We start from the raw sequence: 27376 nt of genomic DNA, 5'->3' as shown, positions 1-27376 counted from the left end.
TCGAATGCTTTGGTCAAGTTCAACCCACCGCTAGCCCTTTTGTATTTGTTTCTGGGAATAGAGTTTAGTATATTTGGTTTAGAGGACTGGGTGAGAGAAATCGAAGCAAGAGAGTGAGATTTAAGTCCTGTCTCCCCCCACCTCCTCAAATGAACTCACACATCTCATTGAACTTATCTGAGGCTCAACTTTCTCCAGCCTAAAATAGATAATATGATAGACTCAACATTTCTATCTCATTTGGTTATTGTGACAATAAAATGAATCACTGAACTTGAAATCATATTTTAAACTGTATAAAGTGCTGAATAACAATTACTGCAAAATAAAAAATGTTTTATAATTGCTCTGACTCTGGATTGTGAAATTCAGGTGAGGCAATCTGTGTGGAAAAGATGTTTTTGAGAAGTAGGAGCAACTATATAATGTGAAGTATTGTGATTGTTTCCTGCAGAATTAATAGAAGCAGCTAAGGAAAAAAAAAAAAAAATCAACCTCTATCACACTGGACTCCTGCTCTTTCCAAAAGAAACCTTAAATTGTTTGGACACTACCACTTTCCAAAGTGTTCAAGGTGTTTGTTATTACCTTGAATTACTTCACTAGTAAGCATTAGAAAATACAAACTGGCTTAAGCCCACAAAGGCTCCTTTAATGAATCTAGAGGAAGGATTGTAGGCAGGGCTTGAACCAGAAGCCCAGATGGCGTTGCTCAAGATGCAGATTCTCTCTGGCTCTCTACTCTGCCTCTGCAAGGTCAGCTTCATCCTCAAGCTCTATCCAGTGAAGTCTCTCACCTTGTTATTGCCACAGTCCTCCATCTCCTGTTCTCACACCACATCATCCAGGAATGGAAAGATACTTTTTTTCTGGTAGCTCTTGTGGAAGAGAAAAGACTCTTTCTCTGACGCCTCAGAAAGTGAATCCTTCTGCCTTATTGACTCTGATTAGATTCTCTCTTCCCAGTCCCCAACCAAAACCAATCACCAGTAATTAAAGCCAGTCAGAGCCCACCCCTGGAGTTAAAATAGGGTTTAAGGTAGGGCCACCCACACCATCTGGCTTGGAATAAAGGGAATATAGATCCTCACAGTAAATATGGATACTGTCATCAGAAAGAGGAGGAATGGATGTGGAAAGCAAAACAATAAATTTCCACTACAGGTTCCAATCATTGTGAAGATAATTGCCTTAGAAGTACTGGCATGTTACTAACCAGCACTTACTGCTTTGTGAGTAGTTAAGAAAATGAAGGAAGATCTTTAAGTCTTTTTTTAAAACCTAGATTTTGGTCCCCTGAAATCACTCTTGCCCCTGTCGTTTGCCTCTGATGTAAATTTTTTTCTCCCAAGTACTATAAATAAGTTGTTGATATGGTTTGTCTGTGTCCCCATCCAAATCTCAACTTGAATTGTAATCCCCAGAATCCCCAGGTGTTGTTGAAGTAACCCTGTAGGAGATAATTGAATCGCGGGGGTGGTTTCCCCCATGCTGTTCTCGTGATAATGAGTGAGTTCTCACGAGATCTGATGGTTTTAAAAGTGCCTGGCACATTTCCCCTGCTGGCACTCATTCTCTCTCCTGCCACCCTGTGAAGAGGTGCCTTCTGCCAGGATTGTAAGTTTATTGAGCCCTTTCCGGCCATGTGGAACTGTGAGTCGATCAAACCTCTTTTCCTTATCAATTACCCAGTCTTGGGTATTTCTTCACAGCAGTGTGAGAACAGACTAATACAGGTGTTATCCATAAATCTAGGGACCTGACCTTTCCATGATGTCAAACAACGTCTTTTATATATTCCTGAAGTCAGTTGATGCTTGTCTAGGATGAGAAGGGTATGTAGAAGGAGGCTGACAGCCTGTTGGCATCCCCTATTCACTTACCCTTAGGGAGAGAAGGGGAGCAACAGAGGGAGTGCTCCCTGGGAGGTGCTGTGAGTGCCCTTCTCTTCCCCCTGGAGTGCCACCCTCTGGCTGTTCTGTTGGTCTCCAGTGCTCAGAGAGTCTCCACGGAAGGCTTGAGCCTTGGTATTTTCCATCAGTCAGGTGAGAAGATAGTGCTGAGGTTAAATAGAACAATGAGCTTATTACTGAGGAAGCAAAATGGAAGTGCAGTTTTGAAAGAGTCTTCAGTGCCATGCTTAGTGTTCAGGTCTGAGGGTGGATTTTTTTCTGTTAGAAGGAGAGCCCTTTCAGGCCAGGGAATGAGTTTCATCCACCTGTGTTTGGCATGGAGTAGTGCCTAAAAGATCTAGCAAGAGCATTAATATAAAAATTAACATTAAATTCTTGGAATGTGTTCACTAGATTTGCATCTCATTTCGATAGATTAGGAGTGGCATTTAAGTTGCAGCTGTATGACAGAGGGTGGTCAGGAGGTGGAATTCTCTGAGAGAAGAGGTGCCAACCAGGGCAAGCATTGCTGCTATTGTGCGTTCACTGGGTTCTGGTACTAGCTCTGTCATGCTCTGGCCGCGGGATCTGTGATGAATCTCATAAGCTCCTCTGTCCGTGTCACACTACTGCTTTAAGGATCATAGGAGACAGCCCCTGTGTGGGAGATATTAGGTGATAATGAGGATGATTTCCATAATTGGGGTAGGAAGGCCCCTCAGGGATGATCTAGTCTGGAATTGTTCAGGCTATAAGTTACAAACTACGAGACATGAAATTAGCTTAGTGCATCTACCAGCAATTTTTTTTAAAAGAAGTGTATTAGAATGAAATAGAAAAACAGCAAATGCACTGAAATTAATAAAGATGGATATTTTATCAGGTCAGCATGTAAAATGACTATTTTTACTGTGGATTGTAGTAACAAAAAGTTTTTGAAAATAATTGTTCTCATCCAACATTCTCATTTTCCAAAGAAAAGACAAGCCAAGGAAGAAGCCAAGCAACTCCACAGAGGTTATCATTGGTCATAGAAGTGGACAGAAGCAGCCTGCCTGCTGTATTTGAGTCTACTGAATAATGATGACAATTCACAACTGCATAGACTGATTTAGGCATATTCCTGATGGTGACAGAACTGATACTAGATGATTCCAAACTCCCTTGAGGAGTCTGGATTTTCTAAATGATGCAAGTTAACTACTCATGAGCTTCTATTTTCTTTTTAAGACTAATATTCTACCTTTCTTCTAAAATTTATGTAATAACCTCTTCTATTGTCCATACAGATTTGGCAACAGAGTAAATCTTTGGTTATATGAGCCATCTTTTACTCGCATTAAATAGGCAACTATCAGCCCCATTTCACAGGGATACCTTCATAGGAAGATGCCATCCCCATTCTATAAGTGTAGCGACGTGTTGATGGGCCATCAACATATTTCTGAGCTCCATTTACCTATAGCATCTTTTAGGAAGAGCTGTCCTATTCCCCACTTGCCAAACTAGATCTGAGTCCCCTCCTATTTTTCTTATCACACTGTTTCCTTCTGGCACTGAGCACACTACTACAATGGCTTGTTGGTTTGTCTTCCACACTAGACCACGAGGACAGAAACTCTGTCTTGTCCTGTGGCATTCTCTCTGTCTGACTTGAAATGGTCAATAAATATTTGTTCTTTAAATGATTTCAATCATGTCATGGCCCCTTTCCTCTCAACTTTATTAATCTTAATGTCACTACTTTACAGCCCAAAGATCTTGCTGCCTAAATAAATGGCTACATACAGCCCATTTTGGAGGAAATGTACCCACTTGACTCTCATCTTCCCAGACTTCAGGTCATTTAACTGAAGGGGTGCGTTATTTCCCAGAACACACCAATCTTCCCCCTTTGATCCATGTACCAGCAGTGATTTTTTTTGCTATGAAATTCCACTGATCCTTCACCTGCTTCTCTGCAGTTTTTTGCTCTCTTGAGCTTGATAGTCAGGGAAAGAATGAATGGCAAGTGTGCTTAGTCAAATCACTGTGCTTATGGACCAGGACATTTCAGGTAGTAGGGCCTCAGAGACTGCAAGGCACCATGGGTGATAGCCTTCCCAGGTGGACTTAATACGTTTAGAGCAGTAAACCTGCAAAGGCTTGACAGTGCTGCAGTGTTGGCTGTACATCTGAGACTGCACAGGTTTCAGCTGAATCCCTTCTGTATTCAGTGATGATTTATTAGACTCCCACACAGCTAGGATTTGCCTTTGAATAAAGTATATGATTTTGTTCTCTGCTAGCTTAGAACTTGATCTTGTCTCCTTTGGATAAGGGGAGGTTGCTATCATGGACTTTGGCTCATCAATCAATCAGGAGAGGGTAAGTGGGTTGTATGGATAATTAGAAGTTTATTGGTAATGCTGTTTTTTGCCTGGAAGGCAGATTACACAATATATCTTCTCCAGACCTCTGCTTCAGGTATGATGTAGAATTGTGCCTCCCGGTTGAGAGAAGCAGTGGATTATTGGGTAAATATTAGCTCCATAAGTGGCAATTTACTCTAGATTTGAGCTTGTGCAATGACTCAGGGCATTGAAGCTCAAATACTGTTCAGATATGTTGGAAAAAACTAGCAGAGGTAGGTTGAAATTAAACTTTACTCTGTTGAATACTGTCCTAACTTCACAGGATTGGTAAATATTGGTATTGGGGCTTTGTTTTTAGAACAGCTCAAAGAATGTTTATTACTTGCTACAGGTTAGGCAGTGACAACAATGTGAACCCCAGATACAGAGACTTAAACAAGATATAAGTATATTTCACTGTTATGAACAAGTCTGGGCAAGCAATTGTGAGTTGATGTGTGGTTTGACTTTGTTTCTCTGCCATCCAGTATGCATTTTACATTTCAAAGTCCGGGATGACAGGTCTCACCTCTGCTATCAATTCCACGCAGAGGTCAATTGGGAAGGGGAAATCCCTTTTAAGGGCACAACTTGGAAGTTATAAATATCACTTCCACTTACATTCAGTTGGCCAGAAGTTGGTCATATGCTACATTTAGCTGCAAGAGAACATGGAAAATGTAATCTTTGGCTGGGCACCCATGTATTCAGCTAAAAATTCTACATTATTAAATAAAGGGAAAATGGAAATTGAAGATACTACCACAAAATGTTGATATGAAGCTTTCATTGTTTTTCAATTTTACCCCAGCCTTTAAAAGTTTAGGTTCCTCTATATACCCACTACTATCAGCCTTTTTCACTCCTTTGCCATCTCATATCTAGATTATGCAAGAACCTCTGAATTGATCTCCCAACTTCCAGTCTTCTTCAGTCTTCTCCTCTGTGTCTGTTAACCATATCTTGAGATGCTAAGATCTTGGTCCTATTCTTGACCACTCTTTCTTTCAGACCCCTTATAGAATCCACCAGAAAATCCTGTTGCTCTGCCTTCAGACTAAATCTGGAATGCAGCCCCTGTTCACCATGGGTCCCCACTGATTGAAACCACCAGCCTCTCTCTGCTTAATGCCTGCAGCAGCCTCCTGGCTATTCTCCTTTCTTTCCCTTTAGCTCCTTTTATTCTCAACACAATGGCCATGGTGACTTTTTAAAAACTAAGTTTCAACATGTCACTCTTTGCTTAAAACCTGGCCACATCCAAGTTGTGATGATGCCTTTCACATTGACGCTCTCTAACTTCATCTCTTGCTACTCTTTTCTGCCTCACTCACTGCTCCAACCCCATTGGCCTCCTCACTCAGTTGTGCTCCTACCCAGACTTTGCACTGGCTGGTCCTCCTTCCTAGAGCACACCACTCCTCCATAGCCACATAGTTAACTCCCTCCCTTTTTCAAAGTTTCTCACTTTCTCAGTGGGAGCTGCTTTGACTGACACATGTCAAGTCATGAACAGTCCTTTCAACCTTCTTGTGCCCCCTACACATCCTACTTTCCCCCATACAATTTGACACTTCCTCACATGCTATCTTCTTACTTAGTATGTCAATTGCTTATTATCTGTTCATTCCTACTGTGATTTAAGATCCACTTAGTCAGGGACTTTGTCTATTTGTTCATTGATATATCACAGGTACTTAGTTGGTGCTCGTAAGCAGTTAGTGAATGAGTGAGTCATTCAAAGAGACGTCTGCTGAGGCTCCCTCCTCTCATCTCTTCCCTTCATGCTTCCTTTTGCCAGAGCCCCTTCTTTCACCCTGGTGACTCTTGTCCCCCAATGCCCCCATCTGTGGTGCTGACATGCCCAACTGGAGTGTGTATACATCTTACATCAGTCCTTTGGGTGCCCAGAATGAAGTGCTGGAGGAGCATAGCGCAGAGATGTTAACTCTATCTCCAGCTTTAAGCAGAGCCCAGGGAAGAAGGAACTCCTATTAAGAAGACACAGGTGGTGCCTTGGAACCAGAGGTGGACAGGGACAATTCTCGAGCCCACGGAAACCACAAAAGGAGATGTTTAGGAAATAGACCAGAGGTAGGAGACCCCAGCATCTGTCAGCATCTCTAACTCCCTAGAACTCCCACCCTCCACTCTGAATCCTTGGAGAATTCATTCCTGCTCAGAATTTCTGTATTTCCATTGTTCTGTAGGACCCCTACAAAAGTCAAAGGAAACCACTCAGAGCCTTTTCTCCCAGGGGTCCAAAAATCAAGGAAGTATGGAATGGGGTGCCAGGAACACAAGAGGGAGATTTGCTGTTCCTGGAACCTGAAGATGATACTCAGAAAGTGTTTTCTCATAAGCATGTTGTAAATAACTGAATCATCCTCCAGAGAAAGTATATCTTGTGTTAAGTAAGCATTTGTGTAATCATTATTAAGACTTCAGAAACATTGGCTTATGTTAATGAATGCTTAATTCAAATTGCAAAATACTAAGTGGACTGTATACTCATGAATGTTATTGTAAAATGATAGAAATATTAAAGGGCTTGGAAGTAAATGTGTGAACATGATTGTGTTACGTCAGTGAGATTATGGGAGATTTATTTCCTCCTTATGTACTTGTCCTTTAATGTTCCATTTTCTTTTCAATTTTAGGTTACAGTTTCTGTTGGGAATTGTTTCTAGAGCCAAGTAAATAATATTCAGACCAACTTTGGGAAGCTGGCCCATCTGTAATATATAGGTGGAGAGCCCTCTGAAGTAGTCTCCTTTCAAGCTTTTATTATTAGTTATCTTCAAGAGGCAATAAAGTAATAACAAAATGTAATAACACAATGTTAACAGAGGAGCCTGCTGCCTGTTCTAATAGCAATTGTAAACAGCATACCTAGATTACATCAGCAGCAGCGCTGAAGGGCAAATCCCATACAGAAATATGTGTCTTGCCCATCTTAAGTCAGTCTAAGTCTGGGCTCTATATATGGCATATTTTTGGACACTTTCTCAGGATCATCTCTAGTCTCCCTGTTTCCAATTTCTCTTGGCCTTTGTGGACTCTGTGGTTTATGGCCTTATTTTACTTCACATTTTTGTCATTTCTACCAAAGGTTTCTTTTATCATCTACTCTCTTCATTCCAAATGTCAGTATTATAGTGAGAGGAGGGGGAAAGGCCTTTTGATTTCTAAGTCCATTGCAAAAGGATCTCTAATGTGCAGCACTTTTGTTTGCAAAGTCATGGATTACAGTGAGTTTCAGAAACCTTCACTTTGATGTGTAGAAAGTATATCGGGAAATCCTTTGGGGTGGTGTCCGACTGCCTCTCTGATGTAGAGCACAAAAGATGCTCTATGATTGTGATGAAAATGTGATGGATATCCTACAGTTGGGGGTGCCGAGGTCAGTGGTTAAAAGCATGCATTCATTTTGTATCTGAAAGGTTGCCATGCAGCCCGGTTAAAACACAATTCCTACCAAAAGGACACAGTAAAGAGTAAAATGCACCCAGTCATTTGAGGAGAGGGATTTTTGGTGGAAAGATCCGCAGCTTTTGAGAAACTTGAATAAGAGAAAGTCAGAGCTGCATTGGCTTTCTAAAAGTGATTCTTGAAAACTAGAGGGATTTTAGAAGATACAGTTGAATGATAAGCAACATGAGATTATTATTTTTTAAAAGCATTGTGTCTGGATTCTGTGTTGTCGTTTGGTAGTGAGCTGCATGAAGTCCATTACTTAATTGGTCCTGAAACATCTTCCCCTATGGTGTGGAATTCTGGAGAAGGCAGGCTCTGTTGATTCCTTTGTTTTGCTCTATTTTGCTTTGCTCTTTTAGAAAACTGAAGGAGGGAGTCCACATCTCTGCAAATTGGCATAGCTTCTGAGTTATAAGGCTGCTCAGGGACTTCCCCAACAGGAAAGGGATTGCCAAGTGTACAGTGGAGCTAGGGTTCCAATGAAAACAGACATTCTCCATTCCTCTTTCTCTGGTTTTGAAAGAGGTGTTGAAGATTCCAATCCAGATTCCTATTATACTGAGTTTTCTTTGGTAACATTATGGAGGGAAGTCAAGTAATAACAGCTAATGTTTTTAGGTCATACAGTGTGCCAGGAATTGTTCTAAGCAGTTTATATACGTTAACCCATTTAATACAATACCACAACATTTTGAGGTAGACACTGTTATTATATTATTCCTGTTTTAAATTTTATTTCCATTTTTACTTTTTTAGAGACAGGGTCTTGCTCTGTCACCCAGGCTGGAGTGCAGTGGCACAATCACAGTTCACCGCAGCCTGGAACTCTTGGGCTCAAGCGACCCTCCCACCTCAGCCACCCAAGTAGATGGGACTGCAGGGGCAAGCTACCATGCTCAGCTAATTTAAAAAAATTAATTTTTTGTAGAGACAAGGTCTCGTTATATTGGCCAGGCTGGTCTTGAACTCCTGGCCTCAAGTGATCCTCCTACCTCAGCCCTCAGACACTGTTATTGTTCTTATATTACAGACGAGAAAACTGAGGCATAAGGTTAGCTAACATGTCCTAGGTCATACAACTCATAGTGGCAGAACTGAGTCTTGAACCCAGGCCATCTGATTTTAGGGCTCATCCCCTAGGCTGCACTAACACTTCTAGTGTGCGGGTTCCCTCTGGCTTGGGACTAGTGCATGAAGTCTGATGTGCTGTGGTCTTTCCAGAGAAATACCTAGGGTATTCCCTGCTCCCTACTGTGGGCTTCTGACTGGCTTTTTTCACTTCCACTGGCTCTGTTAGAATTGTAGATTCCTAGAGCTGGAAAGAACTTTAAAGATCACTGGATACCTTTTTCTCACCCTCTAAATTTGTGTAATTCTCCCAAGACTCATTTGTTTGTTTAATTTATTCAATAGTTATTTTCTGAGTTCCTGTTTAGTTTTAGGTAGTGGAGACACTGTGGTCAATATAATACAATTCTCTGCCTTGAAGGAGCTTATAGTGTAGGAAGGGTACGGGTAAGGACCAGTTAGTAAGGGGCAGTTCTAATTCAGCGGGTAGATGTAACGAGAGGTGCATTCATACAAGGACTATGGAAGCATGGAAGAGAGGTGCAGAAACACTTCCAATGGCAGTGTTGGCAAAGCTGACACCCGTGGAAGTGTCAGAGGTGGTAGATGAAGATGGTGGAGGAGAAGCTATTTAGGTCAGATCATGAGAGAGAATGGCATTGTCTCTGAGTATAGTCACCCATTACTTTTGTAGCTGAATGTGCAGAAATTGAGCAATAGACATGTACCCTGTAAGAGACCTCATCTTCAGAGAGCTAAATAATATGACATTTCTAATTTTACAAATAGAATTAAAGACATCTCTCCAGTACTTTGACATGCTCTTTGGTTTTGTTCTTTCCCTTACTTTTATGTTGTACAATGCCTGGGTGCCCCATCTACACTGGATCCGCTTAAAAACTTTGGCATGCTTCAGGGTTCGGCATCTCCAGGGTCACCTCCGCTATGATGGCCTCCTCAATAATGCCACATGGAAGTGACTCATTCATCCTCTACATTCCTTTGACATTTAGCATTTGTAGTAGTCATGGCTCTTTCCACATTTGGCCTCAGTGTACACTTATTAGCACATGTATCGCCATCATGTGCATGTGTTTTCTTCAGATCCAGGATACTGTCTTGGGCATCTCATAGCCAGCATGCAATGTCTTCCTCATAGTATAACCTCAATAAAAATTAGTTACGTGAATTACTTCTACATCCCCTTCTCCTTGATGTATCAGAAACTATGTGGTGAAGACTGATGATACACCAGCCCCATCTGTCAGCTGTTTTGAAAAGATGGTGAAAATCTTGACCTGACACTTTTAGATCACTCCATAGGGCTTGGAGAATTCTGAAAGCCACAAAAATCTTTTATTTTATCATACAAATTTTGGAGATACATTTCTTTAAGAGAGTTTTCTGCTCTGATGCTATGCCAGGTGCACTTCATCTAAAGAATAGCATCTTTGTGATGAGATTATCAATTCTCATCCTTGAGCTGCTTTAAAGACGTTAAATTTAGACCTGTTGTAACTTGCAACAGGTTAGAGGATTTGGGGAAGAAAGAAAAGTAGTCAGTTAGAATCAATTTTGTGTAACCCCCTCAAGGGGCATAGCTGTGACCAGGTATTAGGCAGCAGAGCTCACTGGCTAAAAATCGAGGGATTTCGAGTCAGAAAAATCCAAGATTCCAATCCCAGCTCTGCTGTTCACTAGATATGGGATATTTCTCTAAACCTCCATTTCCTTGTCCGTGAAAGGGATGACAGTAAAACATATCTACTTGACAAGTTGCTATAATGATTAAGTGAAGTAGTGTATGTAAAGCAGATGGTAAGTGTCCAATTAGTTCTTGATTAATCCACATCCTAAAGCTTCTGTTCCATTCCTAACACATTGTGAAGCCCTGTGTGGGCTGCAGAAGTCACAGATGTGATAGAATTTAGATCTGCTACATGCCCCCTGAGAACATCCAATCCAGAAGGAGAGGAAAAGACTAAAGGATCAAATTCATTCTCCACGGCCATGGGCTACATCTAATTTTGGCAGACTTGACGGAGAGGAGTGAGTCATAGAAGAGGCAGACTAGGTGGAGACTTTAGTGATGATTTCCCAGTATTGGATAGAGCTTAAGCCTGGATAATCCAGACATTTGCCTGAGAGAAGCTTAAATTAAAATGTCACTAGCAGCAGAAATTCAAGTGTCATTTAAAGAGCTAGTAGTTCTGGAAGTTGAAGCTGGTGTTGAGGATAGTGGATATCATCGGTAGTCTCAGGATTTTGTCCCAGCATTTTGGCACATTCTAGCCAATGTTTAAAAACTAACTTTAAAAAAATAGATCCAGCTAAATTTGGATCTATCGATCCATCCATCCATCCATCCATCCATCCATCCATCCATTCATCCATTCAGCTATCGTCTATGTCTCTATCTACCTACCTACCTACCTGCCACTATTATAACATTTCCGGTCTCATGAGAGTCTGACAGTGAGACAGCAAGTTAAGAGAATGTCTACTATGGTAATTTAGGATGAAAGTTAAAATGTTGTTTCATAGCCAGCTAAATAGGGCATGGCTGGGCCAACTTCACCCAGCTAGCAGTTAGATTGGGCAGGAAGTTTTAAGATAGTCTCCATCCACACTGCCACAGGTAGTTAATAAATACTTGCATACGCAACGTGAATCAAACTTTTCTCCTCTGTTGGAACACAAGATGATCATCCCTCCAGAAGACAAAAAGGTCATCTTGACTAGCCTTTAGGCTTTGGGCAGATAATATCCTAGCATTTTATCACTATTCTATGTAAGTTTTCAGAGGCCCTGAGGGGTTGATGTCCTGTCCAGGAAGTAAGTGGTAGAGGGTAACTCCCTCCTTGAGTGATGTCTGTCTCTTATACCTACCATCTTTGAAAGGTAGCTCTTTGCCTGCCGTCCTGAAATAGGGTCTTGAATCAGCCTCAGTCAACTTAGGCAGAGGGCTTTTGAGTCTCTCCATAGAAAAACTTGAATATTAAACAATGCAGATGAAGTGCTTTAATATTAAACAATGTCATATGTTGCAAACCTAAGTATCTGTTGAGGTAGCTCCTGCTGTCACTCTTGTGTGTCCATTTGTGATGACTGTATGAGTTCCCAGTTACCACCCTCCTTTTGACTTTTATGTATTTCTTGGCAGTAACATGATCTTGAAAACATTCCACAAACTGACAGAAAGCTTAGCCCTCATGTCATACTCTCCTTTCTTATCTCTTTTATTTTTGGTCTATCCTAGGCAGTAGGTATTTGTTTTGACTGGTAAAATCACTTGAGGTCACAAGGACAGTGAATATCAATGCAGTTGCTGTTGATGAAACAGGAGTAGGGATGGTTGGTTTAGAGAAAAACCTATTAATAGCCATTTTTAGAAACAGACTTTTAAATCCACCCATCAGAGCTGAATAATTTCCCCTGTTCTCACACTCCCAGAGCTGGCAGCAGTTTCTCCTCATATCTGAGAAGCCTCGGGAGATGCCTAGCCATGTTTGTGGGAGATGATGGCATGGGTGCCAGTGGGGCAGCTGGCCAGGTGGTGCCCAGAGCAAGGGCCTGCCAAGCAGAGGGGCAGTCCTGCCTCTGGTAACTGGCCTTGACTGCAGGACTGGTAACTAGCCTTGACTGCTGCTCTCTTGTTGCCTGAGCTATTCAGTGTTCTGTGATGTACTACTGTCAACTGGACAAAGAGTCAGCTGCCTCCTCTGGGGCTCAAAATTACTGGCACAATCATATTAAAAATAATAACAATCACTTATATAATGCCTACTGTGCCAGTTACTCTCATAGGTGTGTTACATATATTTGCAAGCAGAGGAAAAAATTGCAGGCTGGGTGCAGTGGCTCACGCCTATAATCCAAGCATTTTGGGAGGCCGAGGCGAGTGGATCACTTGAGCTCTGGAGTTCGAGGCCAGGCTGGGCAACATGATGAAACTCCATCTCTACTAAAAATACAAAAATTAGTTGAGGCGGTGGAACATGCCTGTAATCCTAGCTACTCAGGTGGCTGATGCAGGAGAATCGCTTGAACTCGGGAGGCGGAGGTTGCAATAAGCCAAGATTGCGCCACTGCACTCCAGCCTGGCAACAACATGAGACTCTGTCTCAAAAATTTTTTAAAAAATTGTAAAGAAGGTAAACTTTGCCTGTGTCTCTCCCGTCTCCTGTTTTCATGGCCTCTTCTTCCTTATAGACTGCCTCATATATGAGGCATATCCTGAGGTTCTTCATGGTACCCCTAAGATGCTGAGGGTTACCAACCTATTCATCTTACATTATTCTGCTTCCTGTCCTAGAACTCATGTCTTCTTTACTTTCACCCCTGAATCCCTGTCCATCCAATCATCCACCCAATGGTTATTGAGCACCTGCTATCTTCTAGGTGCTGTGAGGTATCAAGAATAACATCATAAGCTTGCCAGCTATGATTCTTCTTATTATTGAGTGTACAGTCTAGTGAGAAAGACAGATAATAAATAAGTGAACAAACGACATTATAAAATGGTTATTATTTTTTCTAAAGGAAAATGGTACCTCAGGAGTCTTTCTTCTAGTTTGACCACAAGTTAATACTGTGGCCAGCATGTAATTGGGAACTGCAGATCGGCATCATCTTTTTTTTTTTTATTATAATTATTATACTGAAGTTCTGGGATACATGTGCAGAATGTGCAGTTTTGTTACATAGGTATACGTGTGCCATGGTGGTTTGCTGCACCCATCAACCCATCATCTACATTAGGTATTTCTCCTAATGCTATCACTCCCCTTGCTCCCACCCCCCACTGACAGGCCCCAATGTGTGATATTCCCCTCCTTGTGTCCATGTGTTCTCATTGTTCAACTCCCACTTATGAGTGAGAACATGTGGTGTTTGGTTTTCTGTTCCTGTGTTAGTTTGCTGAGAATGATGACTTCCAGCTTCATCCATGTCCCTGCAAATAACATGAATTCATTCTTTTTATGGCTCATAGTATTCAATGGTGTGTATGTGCCATATTTTCTTTATCCAACCTATCATTGATGGGCATTTGGGTTGGTTTCAAGTCTTTGCTATTGTGAATAGTGCTGCAATAAACATACGTTTGCATGTGTCTTTATAGCAGAATGATTTATAATCCTTTGGGTATATACCCAGTAATGGGACGGATGGGTCAAATGGTATTTCTAATTCTAGATCCTTGAGGAATCCCCACACTGTCTTCCACAATGGTTGAATTAATTTACACTCCCACCAACAGTGTAAAAGTATTCCTTTTTCTCCACATCCTCTCCAGCATCTGTTGTTTCCTGACTTTTTAATGATCCCTATTCTAACTGGCATGAGACGATATTTTAGTTTTGATTTACATTTCTCTAATGACCAGTGATGATAAGTTTTTCTTTTCATATGTTTATTGGCTGCATTAATGTCGTCTTCTGAGAAGTGTCTGTTCATATCCTTTACCCACTTTTTGATGGGGTTGTTTTTTTTCTTGTAAATTTGTTTAACTTCCTTGTAGATTCTAGATATCAGCCCTTTGTCAGATTGATAGATTGCAAAAATTTTCTCCTATTCTGTAGGATGTCTATTCACTCTGATGGTAGTTTCTTTTGCTGTGCAGAAGCTCTTTAGTTTAATTAGATCCCATTTGTCAATTTTGGCTTTTGTTGCCATTGCTTTTGGTGCTTTAGTTGTGAAGTCTTTGCCCATACATATGTCCTGAATGGTATTGCCTAGGTTTTCTTCTAGGGTTTTTATGGTTTTAGTCTTATGTTTAAATATTTAATCCATCATGAGTTAATTTTTGTATAAGATGTAAGGAAGGGATCCAGTTTCAGTTTTCTGCATATGGCTACCCAGTTTCTGCAGCACCATTTATTAAATAGGGAATCCTTTCCCCATTGCTTGTTTTCATCAAGTTTGTCAAAGATCAGATAGTCGTAGATGTGTGGTATTATTTCTGAGGTCTCTGTTCCATTCCGTTGGTCTATATCTCTGTTTTGGTACCAGTACCAAGCTGTTTTGGTTACTGTAGCCTTGTAGTGTAGCTTGAAGTCAGGTAACATAATACCTCCAACTTTGTTCTTTTTGCTTGGGATTGTCTTGGCTATGCGGGCTCTTTTCTGGTTCCATATGAAATTTAAAGTAGTTCTTTCTAATTCTGTGAAGAAAGTCAGTGGTAGCTTGATGGGGATAGCATTGAATCTATAAATTACTTTGGGTAGTATGGCCATTTTCACAACATTGATTGTTCCTATCCAGGAGCATGGAATGTTTTTCAATTTGTTTGTGTCCTCTCTTATTTCCTTAAGCAGTGGTTTGTAGTCCTCCTTGAAAGAGTTCTTCACATCCCTTGTAAGTTGTATTTGTAGGTCTTTTATTTCCTTTGTAGGAATGGTCAGTGGGAGTTCACTCATTATTTGGCTCTCTGTCTATTATTGGTGTATATGAATGCTTGTGATTTTTGCACATTGATTTTGTATCCCGAGACTTTGCTGAAGTTGCTTATTAGCTTAAGGAGTTTTTGGGTTGAGATGATGAGGTTTTCTAAATATACAATCATGTCATCGGCAAATAGAGACAATTTGACTTCCTCTCTTCCTATATGAATACACTTAATTTCTTTCTCTTGCCAGATTGCCCTGGCCAGAACTTTCAATATTATGTTGAATAGGAGTGGTGAGAGAGGGCATCCTTGTCTTGTGCCAGTTTTCAAAGGAAATGATTCCAGCTTTTGCCCATTCAGTATGATATTTGCTGTGGGTTTGTCATAAGTAACTCATTATTTTGAGATATGTTCCATCAATACATAGTTTATGGAGTGTTTTTAGTATGAAGTGGTGTTGAATTTTATCAAAGGCCTTTTCTGCATCTATTGAGATAATCGTGGTTTTTGTCTTTGGTTCTGTTTATGTGATGAATAACTTATTGATTTGTGTATGTTGAATCAGCCTTGCATCCCAGGGATGAAGCCGACTTGATGGTGCAGGATAAGCTTTTTAGTGTGCTGCTAGATTCAGTTTGCCAGTATTTAATTAAGAATTTTCGCATCAATGTTCATCAGGGATATTGGCCCGAAATTTTCTTTTTTTGTTGTATCTCTGCCAGATTTTGGTATCACAATGATGCTGGCCTCATAAAAACAGAGCAGAGTCCTTCTTTTCTGTTGTTTGGAATCATTTTAGAAGGAATGGTACCAGCTCCTCTTAGAATTTGGCTGTGAATCTGTCTGGTCCTGGGCTTTTCTTGGTTGGTAGGCTATTAATTACTGTCTAAATTTCAGAATTTGTTATTGGTCTAATCAGGGATTCAACTTCTACCTGGTTATTGATCTAATCATTGATTTGACTTCTTGGGAGGGCGTATGTGTCCAGGAATTTATTCATTTTTTTCTGGATTTTCTAGTTTATATGCGTGAAGGTGTTTATAGTATTCCCTGATGGTAGTTTATATTTCTGTGGGATCAGTAGTGATATCTCCTTTATCATTTTTTATTGTGTCTATTTAAGTCTTCTCTCTTTTAGCTAGTGGTCCATCTATTTTGCTAATCTTTTCAAAGAGCCAGTTCCTGGATTCATTGGGTTTTTTTTTTTTTTTTTTTTTTTGAAAGGTTTTTCGTGTCTCTATCTCCTTCAGTTCTGCTCTTATCTTAGTTATTTCTTGTCTTCTGCTAGCTTTTGAATTTGTTTGCTTTTGCTTCTCTAGGTCTTTTAATTGTGATTTTAGGGTGTCGATTTGAGATCTTTCCAGCTTTCTGATGTGGGCATTTAGTGCTATACATTTTCCTCTTAATAGTGCTTTAGCTGTGTTCCATAGATTCTGGTACATTGTCTCTTTGTTCTATAAATTCCTCTCTTAACACTGCTTTAACTGTGTCCCAGAGATTCTGGTATGTTATGTCTTTGTTCTCACTGGTTTCAAAGAACTTCCTGATTTCTGCCTTAGTTTCGTTATTTACCCAGTAGTCATTCAGGAGTACATTGTTCTGTTTCCATGTAGTTCTGTGGTTTGGAGTGAGTTTCTTAATCCTAAGTTCTAATTTGATTGCAATGTGGTCTGAGAAACAGTTTGTTATGATTTCCATTATAATGCATTTGCTGAGGAGTGTTTTACTTCCAATTATGTGGTCAATTTTAGAATAAGTGCAATGTGGTTCTGAGAAGAATGTATATTCTGTTGATTTGGGGTGGAGAGTTCTGTAGATGTCTATTAGGTCTGCTTGGTCCAGAGCTGAGTTCAAGTCCTGAATATCCTTGTTAATTTTATGTCTTGTTGATCTAATATTGACAGTGGGGTGTCAAAGTCTCCCACTATTACTGTGTGGGAATCTAAGTCTCTTTGTAGGTCTCTAAGAACTTGCTTTATGAATCTGGGTGCTCCTGTACTGGGTGCATATATATTTAGGATAGTTAGCTCTTCTTGTTGCATTGATCCATTTATCATTATTCAATGCCCTTCTTTGTCTTTTTTTATCTTTGTTGGTTTAAAGTCTGTTTTATCAGAGACTAGGATTGCAACCTTTACTTTCTTTTGCTTTGCACTTGCTTGATAAATCTTCCTCCATCCCTTTATTTTGAGCCTATGTGTGTCTTTGCCTGTGAGATGGGTTCTCCTGAATACAGCACACCAATGGGTCTTGACTCTTTATCCAATTTGCCAGTCTGTGTCTTTTAATTGGGGCATTTAGCTCATTTATATTTAAGGTTAATATTGTTATGTGTGAATCTGATCCTGTCATTATGATGCTAGCTGATTATTTTGCCCATTAGTTGATGCAGTTTCTTCATAGTGTCAATGGTCTTTACATTTTGGTATGTTTTTGCAGGGGCTGGTACCAGCTTTTCCTTTCTATATTTAATGCTTCCTTCAGGAGTTCTTGTAAGGCAAGCCTGGTAGTGACAAAATCCCTCAGCATTTGCTTGTCTGTAAAGGATTTTATTTCTCCCTCACTTATGAACCTTGGTTGGCTAGATATGAAATTCTGAGTTGAGAATTCTTTTCTTTAAGAATGTTGAATGTTGGCCCTCACTATCTGTTAACTTGTAGGGTTTCTGCAGAGAGACCCACTGTTAGTCTGATGGGCTTCCCTTTATGAGTAACCCTGCCTTTCTCTCTGGCTGTCCCTAACATTTTTTCCTTGATTTCAACTTTGGTGAATCTGATGATTATGTGTCTTGGGGTTGCTGTTCTCGAGGATTATCTCTGTGGTGTTCTCTGTATTTCCGAATTTGAATGTTGGCCTGTCTTGCTAAGTTGGGGAAGTTCTCCTGGATAATATCCTGAAGTGTGTTTTCCAACTTGGTTCTATTCTCCTCGTCACTTTCAGGTACACGGATTGTAGGTTTGGTCTCTTCACATAGTCCCATATTTCTTGAAGGTTTTGTTCGTTCTTTTCCATTCTGTTTTCTCTAATCTTGTCTTCATGCTTTGTTTTATTAAGTTAATCTACAGTCTCTGATATCCTTTCTTCCACTTCATTGATTTCACTATTGATATTTGTGTATGTTTCATGAAATTCTCGTGCTGTGTTTTTCAGCTCCATTAGGTCATTTATATTCTTCTCTAAACTGGTTATTCTAGTTAGCAGTTCCTGTAACCTTTTATCAAGGTTCTTAGCTTCCTCGCATTAGGTTAGAACACACTCCTTTAGCTTGGAGGAATTTGTTATTACCCACCTTCTGAAGCCTACTTCTGTCAATTCATCAAACTCATTTTCCGTCCAGTTTTGTTTCCTTGCTGGCAAGGAGTTGTGATCTTTTTGAGGAGAAGCAGCATTCTGGTTTTTGGAATTTTCAGACTTTTTGCCCTGGTTTTTCCTCATCTTTATGGATTTGTCTACCTTTGGTCTTTGATTTTGGTGACCTTCAGATAGGGTTTTTGAGTGGTTGTCCTTTTTGTTGATGTTGATGCTATTGCTCCTTGTTTGTTAGTTTTGCTTCTAACAGTCAGGCCCCTCTTCTTCAGGTCTGCTGGAGTTTGCTGGAGGGCCACTCCAGACCCTGTTTGCCTGGGTATCACTAGCAGAGGCTGCAGAACTGCAAAGATTGCTGCCTGTTCTTCCTCTGGAAGCTTCGTTACAGAAGGGCACCTCACAAATGCCAGCTGGTGCTCTCTTGTATGAGGTGTCTGTTGACCCCTGCTGGAAGGTGTCTGTTGACTCCTGCTGGAAGGTGTCTCTCCATCAGGAGGCATGGGGGTCAGAGACCCACTTGAGGAGGCAGCCTGTCCCTTAGCAGAGCTCAAGCGCTGTGCTGGGAGGTCTGCTGCTCCTTTCAGAGCCAGCAGGCAGGAACATTTAAATCTGCTGAAGCTGCACCCATAGCCATACTTTCCTTCAGGTTCTCTGTCCAAGGGAGATGGGAGTTTTATCTATAAGCCCCTGACTGGGGCTGCTGACTTTTTCTCAGAGATGCCCTGCCCAGAGGGGAGAAATCTAGAGAGTCTGGCTACAGTGAGCTGTGGTGGCTTTGTTTACACTGTGAGGGGAAAACAGCCTACTCAAGCCTCAGTAATAGTGGATAGCCCTCCCCCTACCAAGCTGGAGTGTCCCAAGTTGACTTCAGACTGCTGTGCTGGCAGTGAGAATGTCAAGCCAGTGGATCTTAGCTTGCTGGGTTCCATGGGGATGGGATCCGCTGAGCTAGACCACTTGGCTCCCTGGCTTCAGCCCCCTTTCCAGGGCAGTGAACAGTTCTGTCTCGCTGGCATTCCAGGCGCCACTAGGTTACAAAAAAAAAAAAAAAAGAAAGAAAAATAATCCTGCAGCTAGCTTGGTGTCTGCCCAAATGGCCGCCTGGCTTTGTGCTTGAAACCCAGGGCCCTGGTGGTGTGGGCACCTGAGAGAATCTCCTGGTCTGTGGGTTGTGAAGACAGTGGGAAAAGCATAGTATCTGGGCCACATACCTTCATCCCTCATGGCACAGTCCCTCATGGCTTCCCTTGGCTAGGGGAGGGAGTTCCCCGACCCCTTGCACTTCCCAGATGAGGCAATGCCCCACCCTGCTTCAGCTCGGTCTCCATGGGCTGCACCCACTGTCTTATCAGTCCCAGTGAGATAAGCCAGGTACCTCAGTTGGAAATGCAGAAATCACCCACCTTCTACGTTGGTCTCACTGGAAGCTGCAGACTGGAGCAGTTCCTATTTGGCCATCTTGCCTGGGAATCCTAAAGATGGTTATTGGTGGTAGGGAATAAATAAACAGAGTACATGTAAGAGAATAACAGGGAATCTACAGAGGACCTCTTAAAGAAGTGATATTTGAGAAGAGACCTAAAGAAAGAGCCAGCCAGGGGAGAAGCCACAGTAAGACTGGGGCAGAAGGAACAGTTCATATCACGTAGAGTCTGGAGACCACAAATAGCTTGGCATGGAAGGTTCTGGGAGCTGACAATAGACAGTCTAATAGGAGTGTGATTAGTAAAGGGAAATTGCATAAAATCAGAGTGGAAAGAGCTCAGGGTCTGATTGTCCCAGGCCTGGGAGTCTGCGTATGTGGGCTGGGTTTCATCCTCTGTAAAGCGGGACACTATTTTTTATAATTATTTATTTATTTATTTATAAGTTCTAGGGTACATGTGCACAACATGCAGGTTTGTTACATGTGTATACATGTGCCATGTTGGTGTGCTGTATTCATTAACTTGTCATTTACATTAGGTATATCTCCTAATGCTATCCCTCCCCCTCTCCCCACCACCCCACGACAGGCCCTGGTGTGTGATGACTATTAAATGGTTCTAAGCAAGGAAGTGCTTCTGACTTACATTAGTAAAAGATCTCTCTGGGTGCTGCATAGAGAACAGATTGGAGGAGGGAAAGAGTGGAAGCAGCAAGACCAGTTAGAGGCCAGTGCAGTCATCGGAGCAGGAGAAGATGGGTGCTGGGATGGAGGGGTCAGGGAGAAGCGGGAGCTCTCAGATTAGAAATAGAATTAGAAGGTACAGCAACTGGGGCTGCCCACTGTGTTCTTGGGATTCATCAGAACCCAGTCTGTGTGTTCCGCCCTCTGCCCTCCACACCCCTCACAGTCACCACCACTGCTTATTGCAGTTACTTTCCATGGTTCCTCAGCATTCTTCATAATAATAAGGAAATCAAATATTTTTGTTTTACCTTTATAAAGTGCTCCTGATTGGTCATCTCATCTGATCCCCACAAAAAGCTTGAGAGGCAGGTGTTACTACCTTCGTTACACAGGGCACGATGCTGGGGCCCAGAGGACTGAGTTGCCCATGGTCTCCCAGATAGTAAGGGGCATCAGCAAGCCTCAATTCCAGATTCCCAGAGACCATTCACTGACTTATTCAATAAACACTTGTGGAGCACCTACTGTGTTCCAGGCACTGTGCTGGGTTCATGGTCCTTGCTCTCAAGGAACCTAGAGTGCAAAGAAGAGACAGAATAGCAAGCTCATAAGAGTAAAGCAGTATAGTAGGTTTCATATTAAAAGTATGTTATTGATAATTTGTCCAAGTTTTACATTCGTGGGGACAAAGAAGGATAAGAAGGTTTCTTAAAGTAGCTGGCCTTTGATCTTAAATTACCTAAATAATGTGTTGCACCAGGTGAGAAGGAAGGTTGCTGTAACCTCTTTCCAAGGGTGATTACTTTTTCTTGGTGTGTCAGGGCTAAGACCTAAAAGATAGATAGGGATTTCCTGGGAAGAGAAGATGGGAGAAAGGTGTTCCAAGCAAATTCAGCAAAACCGTATGGTTTGAAAGGATTTGTGGGTGGTTCTGAATGGAGCACAGAGTGTGTGGAAGGATGGGGCAGGAGGGAAAGTCATGGGGGCGGGGTGGGGGCTGCTGTTTGCCTGCATGAAGAGTTAAACCTTAGTTCTGAAGATGAACACTGAAGAGTGACACTATAGGATTTGAACTTTAGACAGATCATCTGGCCCCAGGTAGGAGACAGAAACAGAGTCTGGGAGACTAGTCAAGAAAGAATTCAGTCTCTGTGAGGGAGATGAGGACCTTGCATGACCAATAGTGAGGCAAACGCAGACATGAGAGTCCTAAGGAAGTAAAAGACTGGGTTCTTCTCAGAATTCCTTGAGCTCCATAATAGCAGTAATAGGAGTCCAAGAGTTATTGTCAACATGCCAAAAAAACTAATGGAAACCTTATATTTATCCATCATAAATTGACACAGCTTAACCAAGATATCACATTCCTGTCTTTACCTAGAATTACACAGAATAAAACTATTAATACTGGTTATCTCATGCGAGTATCAAAAGTTCTGGTTGGCAGTCGTATGTGTCTTAAACATTGGAAAATAACTATTAATAAATGCAGGATTTTTCAAAACATGAAATTCATGAAGGAGTACTTTGAGACTGAGGAATATGTGAGGAATTACATACTTGAGCCCTTTTTATTTGATTTTATTTTATAAGACAGGGTCGCGCTCTGCCACCCAGGCTGGAGTGCAAGTGGCATGATCACGACTCACTGCAGCCTCTGCCTCCCAGGTTTGAAGGGATCCATTCCCACTTCAGTCTCCCAAGTAGCTGGGACCAAAGGCACATGCCACCACACATGGCAAATTTTTATTTTAAGAATTTTATTGTGAGTATTGGGGTCATTGATCTTTAACCATCTTTACTCTGGTTCTGTTTTCATAAAGCAACACTCTGGTTATAATTTTATCTCCCAAAATAGATGGAAAGCACCAATTTGCTGAGTACATTGTTGCATGAGATGGCATTTTTGTCATTTTGTGGGCATTGATCAGCCTCCCATGCAGTAGTTGGCATCGCTGCCCACAATCACAAACACATGGGTGGGACTCTATTTTCACACCTATAAAAGCTCAAGAGACTTCCTTCTTTTTCTTAGTCCCATGGAAAACCAATAACTTCCTACACTAAAAATGGAAGTAATGTTTGTAGTTCAGAAAGTATATTTTCTAGATGAGAATTTCCTTGGCTCTATTTTTTTAGAAGACTTAGGGTGGAATAAAGACAGGATTTGGAGTTTATGCAACATGAACCTTTCACAAATTTGGCCCTGCATGGGCTAAGTGTTGTCACTTTCTCCATTGGGTTGAATTTTAGCTTGCCTTTCTCTTTTCCAAGTCTTAGTTTGTCTTTATGAACCATGATTCCTGGGGAATAAAAATAGAAAATCAGAAGCTTGCAGGAATGATTTTCTTGGCTAGTTTGATCCAGTATCAGCCACTTGTCCAAGTAAAAAGCTGTTTAAAGTTTTTTTAAAAAAAGAAGTGAAGTTTTAATAGCATCAGGAACAAAAATACCATTGTAAGCCAGCTCTTATTTTTTGACATTTTTTTGGTATCATCTGGACAAGGTCATTTGTCACTTGGTATGACTCTAACCATGATGCTACAGATATCATAGAAAGTCCAATGAGGAAAACAAGTTTTCCAGAATGAAAAATCCTTGGGAGACTAGAAGTCTTATAGTTCTTGCACAATTGTAAAAGATCTTTGGTTTTACACCATGAGTTTTCCAAGTCTTTGATCCTGTATAACTTACTCTTTGTAGTGTAACTATAGTGGTTTTCTTTAATTCACTTCCTCTTCAAAAGAACAAATTTTTATAATGGGGTCTAACACTGTAAACATTTCTTAATATTGTAGCTTCAAAGAAGTCAGGCTGTAAACACATTTGCATCCAGTTAGCTGATGGTTTATAGATCTGAGGGACTCTTGGGTCCTTGCTTTCCATGAGGAAGCATTTATTTCATTGGCTTTGCCTCTGAGGTGCATTTCCCATCAACCCACTCAGAGAGGAAGTGCTTCATTAACATCTTTGGTCAAATAACCTTTTCTGTGGTACTTTCCTTTGATTTTTGATGTATAATTCCATTTCTGTCTTGAGTTATTTTGTTAATTTTGCTGCTGTTTTCTATTTTTTTCTTTTCAAGTGGGTTAGAAGAAGACTTTTCTCCTATTTTGTCCTTTTCTACTTGGGATCAGGACATGGTATTTAGCCCAGAGAATTGCATAAGGGTTAGTAAAAACTATACTTAATTTAAATATATATTATGCATTCATTTTTTTTAGATCTACTCACATGTGCCTTTCATTGACCTCCCAGTGAAATTGAGAGCAGATTAGATGTGTGCTTTGCTTGCTCCCCAGTTGTTGAACATGATGATGTTGGCCTCTGGGAAGTTGGGAACACCTTCTTCCCCATCTTTCCCTGTGGGGAGATGGGGAAAGGGAAACATCCTGGAGATGAGATCCTGGGAGCTGGGCTAAGATAGAGGTAAGTCTCCTAGGTATATCAGTGGGGAAACACTGAATCAGAGAGGAGAGTAAAGAAACTGAATGGATAGGTGGGCCAGTGGGAGAGGCCAGAAATTGGATTCTGTATCATGGAGAGCATAACTGAAGGTATAACATGTCACATAGGAAGAGAGGTGATGAGAGAGAGGAATGAGGATCAAGATCTGCAATAGGCAAAGTGAGATCGTTCAGCATCAGAATGAGTGACTGCTGAATACCCATTGGACATTATTGTTTAGGTGCATCTTGAAAACAACCAGGCCAGATGGCTAAGGCCTGTTCAGTCAGTGTGAGAACCTGTGGCCCCAGGTGGGGTTCTGAGCACATGTTAGTCATGTGCTAAAGCTGTTCTTCAAATACTGGGACCACAGCCACTTACCTTCACAGACCATGGTAGAATCACCCTATGCAGCTGCAGCTTGAAGGACTTCAGGGCCACCGAGGTCCATAGAAATAAAAATCAGAGGCCGTCTAGGCTTGGGAAACCCTATATTCTCTTTCTTTCCATACTTTGCTGGCCTTTTGTGCTAGACGCTAATGTGTTCTGTGGATCTCCACCAAGCTTGAACTCTCTGATTGCAGCATCCTACGTACCAGAAGATGGCCTTGCAGGAGTTTGGCCTAAGCTCCAAAAGATTGTCATGCAGTCTTATTTTTGTTGTTTCCTCTTCCTATATCAGGGACCTCTCAAATGGTTATTTAATTGTACCTCCTGCTTACGAATAGGAGAATGATAGAAGCTGGGACAGAAACACCTTAGCTGTAGGGTGGCTAAAGTTTGGCCTTGAGGCCAAAGGTCAATTCTGGTCTCATCCCCACTCTCTGCTCAATAGAAGATGTTGATACCACATGCCCCGAGGTGGGCTTTGATTCCCATCAGTTCTGCTCACTCAATTGTCTCATACATCCTGCCCCCAATCACCCACTCATGCCAAACATAGTTGGAAGACTGTGTCCCAATTATCTGCCCGTCTTAGAGACTTTGAACCATATAACCCTTAAAGCAAAACTATGGTTATAGCCTAATTTGAAAGGATATTCAGGTTTCTTTTACTTTGAAGTTTTCTACTTCATTTTTATTCCATTTAGTATCTCAGTTTGTAGAACATAGGAGGAATTTCTGTTCAAGATATCATCGAGATCAACACAACTGAGCTTATGAATTATTTTCTTATTTGAGAGAGAATTAGCTTTGAATCCAGACCCAATATAAAACTTAGATCCAGGATTCTAGGAGAGGCACCACTACACAAGGATGTCCTCTGAACCCTTGCTTTGGAAGGCATCATTTTATATCCTGGATACAGATGCTTAGATGTATGTTTTTGTGCCAGCAGGAACTGGTTATGGCAACATGTGGGGGAGATGTTTATCCTTCGGATGAATATTTGGGTGGGAGGTTTGTGTTTCAAGAAACTGAGCACTAATTGTAAATACAACCATTTTGCTGTGATTGAATCACTTCTTTTTCATTCTCTTATAGGATCTTCTGGAAGCACATTATGTACATTAGGGAGACTCAGCTCATGCATTTCCATTGAATAAATCTGCTAAAGGAAAAGGCATTACTCCTCTAGCTCCTTTTCAGACAGGCAAGAATACAAATCTTGTGATTAAAACAACAATAATAACAACAAACTTTTGTGGGAAACCATTAATTCCTAAGACAGGAGATCTCAGATAGATATAGTAATAAGAACATTTGCCAGGGAGAGAGAAGACAGTAATATAGAGTGAGAGGCTCTGCTTCTCGGTTGTGTTACCTGCAAACTTCTGTTTCTGGGGTATTATAGTTGATCACCCAAGGCTCCTTCCAATCTAACATTCTCTAGACATAGACTGGACACGATGACAGTGACTTCTGGCAGGGCTTTCCAGACAGGTTTGGAAGTACAGTGGTTCACATTTTGGTGAGGAGGTAAGTGGGGTAGTAAAGTGGAAGGAGCTCAGGCTTAGGAATTCAAGGGACATGGATTTACATCCTGACCCTGCCACTTACTAGCAGTGTGATCTTGGGAAGACTACTTGATCTATCTTTCCTGAAGTTTGCTATCTATAGTAAGAGGATAACAGTTCTAACCTCCTAAGGTTGTTCTGAGGATTAAAAGAGATATTATAGCTATTTAAAGTACTTGTTTAACACAATATCTGACATATTGTAGGCCCACAGTAAATGCTAGTTTAAGCTCCCTTACCCTTTACTAGCGATGACATCATATTAGTAAGAGTTCTACAAACTTGAAAGACAATGTGTCATCCACCCTCACCCTACATTTCACATGAGTTCATCCTTTTCTGAGCAGGAGTTTTATTTTAACAAAGACACATTAAGTACTACTTATTTATTTAAGTGTGTACTGTGGTTGTGATTTTTTTTTTTTTTTTGCATTTATATATAAAAGATCAATAGTAAATGCTGATTTCCTTTTCCTGTAGCTGTAATTGTTATGTAATTTAAAGGTCTGATTACAGAAATGAATGCAGCTGTGCTGCTCTTGTGCTGCACGGCCCTGGATGTGCTGTGCGTATACCCAGGCATGCTGCACTCCCTGTACTTACATCATTTGGGAGGAAGTTTCCAGTACCACAACCTCACAGGCAGTATTTAATCATCTCAAACTCTAGCTTTGAGGTTAGCATGGAAATGAAAAGCCACTTGGGTTTACCACAACAGAAAAGTCAGAGGGTACACCATTTCTAAGACAGCATGTTGGGAGGCACAGCCAGGCCTGGGGGCTCCTGTGGGAAGCTGGGAGCCATGTGAGTTTCATACCCAGGTGCCATAGTAAAGACAGAACCAGCTTCCTTATGTGTGTGTATTCATGAACATGTCTGCACATATATATTCATATATTGCATAAATTCATAGATATATTATTTCTACATATCAAGCCCGTGCACTGTAATCATCAGTGACTATTTTTCTGTGTGTGCAGAGTTCAGGATCTCATCCGGACATTTCTGTGGTCTCCGTATTGATTTCCTTATCTCCAATTTCTCCTACTCCCAGTTCAACTTCATCAACCTCTACCAGATGAAATTGGTAATACATGAACTCCCTTTCTTAAAAAGCTTCCTGTGCTTCCTCCCACCTACAGCACAAAGTTAAACTCCTTAGCACAACACACAAGGGCCTTCTCGAGGGATGTCTCAATCAAGCCTCATCATCCCTACTACCTAGTCTGTGCCATGCCTGCTACACCAGACTCACTGCTCCCAAGTGCGCACCAGGCTCTCTTGTTCCACATCTTTGTGCTGCCTACTCCCTTGCTTCTCTTAGCCCTGATGGC

General features: G+C 41.2%; 1 protein-coding gene across 2 annotated transcripts in view; it reads left to right on the top strand.

Moving 5' to 3' along the window:
• The window catches only part of ME3 (malic enzyme 3), a 223604-nt gene that overhangs the window by 1524 nt on the left and 194704 nt on the right, over positions 1-27376 (top strand). The window lies entirely within an intron of this gene.

Source organism: Piliocolobus tephrosceles, chromosome 13 (genome assembly GCF_002776525.5).
Source record: "Piliocolobus tephrosceles isolate RC106 chromosome 13, ASM277652v3, whole genome shotgun sequence".
Taxonomy (NCBI): Eukaryota; Metazoa; Chordata; class Mammalia; order Primates; family Cercopithecidae; genus Piliocolobus; species Piliocolobus tephrosceles.
This window is presented reverse-complemented; position numbering and strand designations above follow the sequence as displayed.